Raw genomic sequence first — 6,028 nt, forward strand, 5'->3', positions numbered from 1 at the left:
GTGAACGGCCGTTATTGAGCTACTGCGCAGATGCATTGTGGCACGTGAGCATTCTTACAGACAGTAGCTGCACATCACGTGAAGATCGCGCGCAGAAAGAGGAGCGTAGAAACTCGTTGTCAACTCTGTCCTGTGATTTATCACTAAAGTAACAAATAAATGTACTGGTACTGTGCTAATTTATCTGTATCTGATTTACAACGAGCAGAAATCTGTAAGAAATGTTACGAACCATAGATAAAATAACTGCTGAAAGTGAGCTGTTATGTCAGATCACTCTTTCATTAGGAATAAATATCCCACCTTAAATAGCCAAGCATACAGTACAAACCTTGTCAGTGAACTTTGAGGGCAAAAAAACAAACAAACAAAATAATCGTTCATTAATCGTAATCGAGGTAAAATGTTAAATTAATTGAGATTTTATCGTCCAGCCCGTTACTTTGTTTTCACATTTATTGACTGACAGCTCTCCTGTCCCCGAGAGAAATAAAGTGCAGAGGCATTGTGTGCGCTGTGTGAACATGATGATGGGTATTGTAGATCTAGACTAAATATGAACATGCATTTACTCATCTCACTTGCATGAAAAACAGTGAAATGCAATCTCAGAATTGTATGCAAACCTGTAATAATTCACAATATTAAATTCCTGGTTCTACGTCTGAACACCAGGGACAAACACGCTACTGCTGAACGCCAACTCAGTATTGGCCGAAGCTGGTCACGTGACTAGCAAGACGCATTCGTGTAATAATGACGCAGGAGCTGGCCAATAATGAGCTGGAGTTCTGATGTAGAACCTGGAAGCACTGGACGTAAACAACGTGTGAGAATGACACAGAAGAGAAGAAATTGTTGAATAAAGTTGTTATTTTCGCTTCATAAAATTAAGGTTGAACCACTGCAGCCACTTTCTGGACCTTGAAAGTGGTTGTTAAGTTGAGAAGTCAGACAGCTATCGGATTTCATCAAAAATATCTTAATTTGTGTTCCGAAATGAAGGAAGGTCTTACGGGTGTGGAATTCATTTTTGGGTGAACTGTTAGATGGACCTCCAATACTTAATCAATATAATGCAGAGCAGAACGGTACCGGGGACAAAGAATGACACAAACACGAGAAGTGCTGTTCACTCAAAGTCAAAGTTTATTGAGCTCGCTGTAACTTATATATAGCAAAGTCTAGGGCATTAGGCCAACTTAAAACAAAGGAAAGATATTCATGTGTTCTCATCATCCATTTTACAGAAGCATTAAGGAGTGAATAACTGCTTATACACATGAATAGAACAGCGTGGCTCTTATAGGAAATAACAAGATACTCCTTAAAGGTGTACGTGACTACAACAAATTAAAAACAGGATAAGGAATCAAGGAGAAACGAAGCAAAACACTTTCTTCTTAACACTAACCCTTTAACATTAGCCAAAAATAGAACTTTTTTGTTGTTATTAAAAACCAAACAAGAAAGCACAGCCCCGGTGAGAAAAAGTAACTAAGTGACGCAATTAGTTCCTTTTTTAGGGAGTAACGCAATATTGTAATGCATTACTTTTAAAAGTAACTTTCCCCAACACTGCTGAGTAAGGCATTATGGGTCTTTATAGCGATTTATGAACCACAATGCCATGAGCACATGGAAGAAATGTCTCCAGGGACATCCTGGATGTTTTCTAAAACAGTAATGTGTAATTATTTCTTAGAGCACTGATAAGGTCCTTAAAATAACAATGTAGATAGATATGCTGACGTAGCTTCCATTCACATCCAGAGCTCTAGAGTCAGCCCAGCCTCAGTGAACAAAACACCCTGACTCCACATACACTTCCCTCACTGCCACACCAGACCGCAGAAGATCAGTGTAGTCTGTGTCCTACATCACCTTTCTCAGCATGGCCAGATCCAGCTCAGCCCAGAACACCTGTAACTGGATTATGGCTGTCCTCACGTTGTGGTCTATGATCTCTCTGATCGTCATTGTGGTTTGGGTCACCTGGCCTCCGTTGGCTAGCCTTACACAATGCAGAGCAGCACATCAGGCCTTAATTGAAAAGATGGAGGGAGCTAAAGTGATAAAGGAAAAGGAGCAAGATGGCTTGAAATCCACCCTGGAGCTGAGCTCTAAAAACCAGACCAGACTGCAAGAAGAGCTGGAAAGTATTCTAGAGAGCCAGAGGGAAACCAACGCATCTCTAACAGAGAGTCTGCAACTGCAAGTGAGTATCAAAGCGTGATGAATGAGTTTTGAATATCTCGGTGCAGTTTGTAAATCGATAGTAGTATTGTGGAAGGATGATAAAAAAGGAACTGATAAACAGTTCAAATAATAGTTTTTTTTTTAAAGATGGTAATGCTGACTTTATTGGATTTTTGTTTCTATTTTAGATGATCCTAAAGGAAAATGTAACAGCTTTGGAAAATCAAAGACTCAGGCACCACAGTGAACACGCAAGACTTTTTTCTGAGCTGGCTCAACAAGAGGGTAGGAGAGCCAAATATGGGAATATTTTTAAAAATGATAAAGTTGGTGCAACCAAAGACGACATCTTTTACATGAGAGCATAATTATCTGTTTTGAGATGAGGAGTATATATACACTGTAAAAAATGAATGTGATTTTAACAGTAAAATATTGTAAAAACGTTACGGAAAAAAAATGTAAATAGGTTAACAGTAAGTTCCAGTACTATATACAGGGAAAAACTGTAAAAGCTCCTACCAGACATTTTATGTAATTTTCACAGTAAAATGCTGTAAATTTTACAATTTCTAGAAGTAAAAAAGAACAAATCAATGTATAATTTACAGTCAAAAACTGTAAACTGATATTCCCACAATTCCCTGTGTGACACTCCACATTTGAAAGTATTTTGTTTAAATAATCATGTTTCTTAATAGTTTTTGTTATCAGTTATGTACATTAGGGTTTTATGTTACATCTTCTGTTGTTTAATGAATGTTTATTGCATTATGTAAGTGTTGTGGGTTACCATGATGGTGTTTTGCGTTTGCGTGAATGACTCTGTGCACCCTCTTTATATTAGTATATACTTCAGCTCGTGGAAAAGCTACTTGTGATGAACTCTGATTCTTCATGTGGCTTTCTCTTTTACCACCTGCATTATTATGGTGGTTGTCAGTATATGTTAAAGGTACAAAACAGATTTTACTAGTAGTGTGCATTGTTGAATTTACTTGTTTACATTCAAATTTTCTTGTTTGTAAATTACAGTTTTATACTGTAAAATTGACAGTTTGTTCTGTAAATGTGTTTACAGTTTTTTTTCTGTATTTTTTACAAAATTATTCTGGCAACCACAGCTGCCAAAATTATTTTGTAAAAACTACGGAATATTTTTTACAGTGTAGGAAATTAAATATTCTAAGTGTGCCTTCCAGACACTTTGATAGATATATATGACAAATAAGGTTTTTAAAAGTGTAAAAAAACATAATGGAGATATAATTAATTTTGAAGTTTTATTAAGTGTTAACAATGAGATTATGTGGTATTTATAATCAATTAACACTGCTTTTGTCATTTTTTACAAGATAGACAAAATTTGTCACCAAAAAAGTCATTTGGTTTAACAAAATTTTGGTTATACCAAATGTTGATATTTTCAAACAATGCTAACAGGTTCATATCTAGCTAGCTAGCAAAAGGACAATCAAACATTTTATATTTACAAGTTTTTAAAATATTACAACATTTTCCATGTTTTATATGCATATAAGCAAGTGAAAACATGAATTTTTCAAATAGTTAAAAGAGAGTTAGTTACTTTTCTTCATGACCATGTGGTCCTTTGCAGGTGTCTGAATGATGTCACATCCTGTCACATGATATTGACCGCATGACTTGATCCAAAATAGTCCCTTTATATTGGTTACTCCGAATTATATAAATGAAATTCATTTTTCCGGACATTCTTTCTCATAACAAAGCAACAACTTCTACACATAATTTTAATACCATTTTGCACTATGTTTATATATGATGTTATAAAAACATGCCAGAATAAAATATATATACATTTATTACATTTTAAGATATTTTAATCACAAATGAAATGGCTGTATTGGCCTTTGGACGGTTAAACCGAATGACCTTTTGACACTTCAAAATCTTTAAAATACCTTTATATGTAGCAAAATATAATTAAACCCTTTTGGATTCAATAAAAGAGATCTAGTTGTACTACCTTACATACTTTGGATGTCATATCTTTGTTTTTTTTATTATTATTAAGGGCCATTGACCCATATAACATTTAGGCCTACGTGTTTTATATGCGATAAATTCCATGAACTAAAGTTTCCTTATAATGTTGATCATGACGATTCATTTTATTATTGCATAAGCTTAAATTGCTACTTCAGAATAAAACAGGTAATAAATGTATGAAAACGTGTTTAATACGTGTTTTGCTCCGTGCAGCTCTTATTGAGACTCTGTGGATGAATCTGACCAGTGAATCGCATCATTTGGATTCATGTGCAGCTTTACGGAATGCCGCAAACAGCCAGCAGGAGGCAGCAGAGAGTCAGAGGAAAGCCTGTGAATCCAAAACAAATTATCTTGTCAAGAAAGTGTGAGTGATTATAATCAAAGTCTCTTTCAAGGAAAGTCTGTTCACTCGGCGGCCATATTTGCAACGCCTCCGGGCAGCTATTTCAGGCGCCCAAGACCACCTATCTATTTGAATGGGGGAATCCTGACATCTCAAAAACTGCTTGCTGAACTCACAATTAAATAACATTTCAATATTGATAATTTAAATTAGCAACAAAATTTGAAATGAACTGTCCCATAAATGTTGTTTCTTATGCTCAAATAGCGTTAAAAAGCTATTTGAGCATAAGCGCGAGTTCTAACGGCTGCTGCAGTGACGCAGTGACTTTATCAATCAGCGATTGGCTCTTTTACTTAGAAGGCGGGACGTATTCCGCCATATTGCGCTTTGAAGTTTCTCCCATTCATACTAATAGGAATCAACTGTCTGTATCTATAGTCTTTGTGCTGACCTTCGATGATCCAATTCAACCTTATTGATAAGAAAAAATGACTTATATATTAATAATAATAATAATTCCTTACATTTATATAGCGCTTTTCTGGGTACTCAAAGCGCTTTTACATTCGGAAGGGGGAACAAAATTTAGACAAACATCACATTTGTGATCAGCCTGAAGCTTATTCATTTCACTTTTTGTGTGAAAGGGCCTTTACATTTGCCAAAAATAGAACTTTTTTGTTGTTATTTAAAAAAAAACAAGCAAGCCCAGCCCGGTGAGGAAAAGTATGTAACTCATTACTTTCCATAAAAAGTAATTAAGTAACACAATTAGTCAATTTGTTTTTTGGGAGTAACGCAATATTGTTATGCATTACTTTTAAAAGTAACTTTCCCCAACACTGATGATACAAGACGTTTATTTGACAGTGCACTGTTTCATTTATTTCTTTATCCATTTTGCAGAGAGAACTGTAAGGTTAATGGGTGAGGAACCGAAGACGTTCAAAACAACTGAAGAAAACTGACAACGACCACGAACAACTATAGCATAGCCTAATATTATATGGAAAGTGCTATAAAGTATACTAATCTCCTTCATAATGAGAGATTCTGAGATATTTTTATGGTAGTGTGAAATAAATAATGTTATAATAGTAGTAGTAGTAGGTTAGTATTGTTGTTGTTGTGTGAATAAAGTTGGGACATGAAAATATTTGACTGATTTTTTTAAAAGATGTATTTTTTATGTTTTTAAAATTAATTCCTATTCTCAGGACATACCAGTAAAAATATTATATTTCTGTTTTAAGCTGAATATATTTTTGTTTGTTGTTTTTGTTTATGTTTTGAAAATAGGTGGGTTTATATAATGGGTTTATATTAATTATTTAATTGAATATTTAATTCACATTTCGATTAAATGTATGATTTATTTGAATTGATTTATTTTACTGTTATTATTTAATTTACAGTTAATATTCAAATTAAGCGAATTGAATAATACAA

At 34.4% G+C, this 6,028-nt stretch overlaps 1 long non-coding RNA gene across 1 annotated transcript; it reads left to right on the plus strand.

Annotated features, from left to right (window-relative positions):
- Positions 1 to 1,810: 1,810 nt before the first annotated feature.
- On the plus strand, positions 1,811 to 5,770 carry LOC127498384 (uncharacterized). Its single transcript, XR_007925871.1, has 4 exons — positions 1,811 to 2,218; positions 2,388 to 2,484; positions 4,444 to 4,597; positions 5,486 to 5,770. It is a non-coding gene; the product is annotated as an uncharacterized LOC127498384 (long non-coding RNA).
- Positions 5,771 to 6,028: the final 258 nt, after the last annotated feature.

This window comes from Ctenopharyngodon idella, chromosome 2, assembly GCF_019924925.1.
Source record: "Ctenopharyngodon idella isolate HZGC_01 chromosome 2, HZGC01, whole genome shotgun sequence".
Classification (NCBI taxonomy): Eukaryota; Metazoa; Chordata; class Actinopteri; order Cypriniformes; family Xenocyprididae; genus Ctenopharyngodon; species Ctenopharyngodon idella.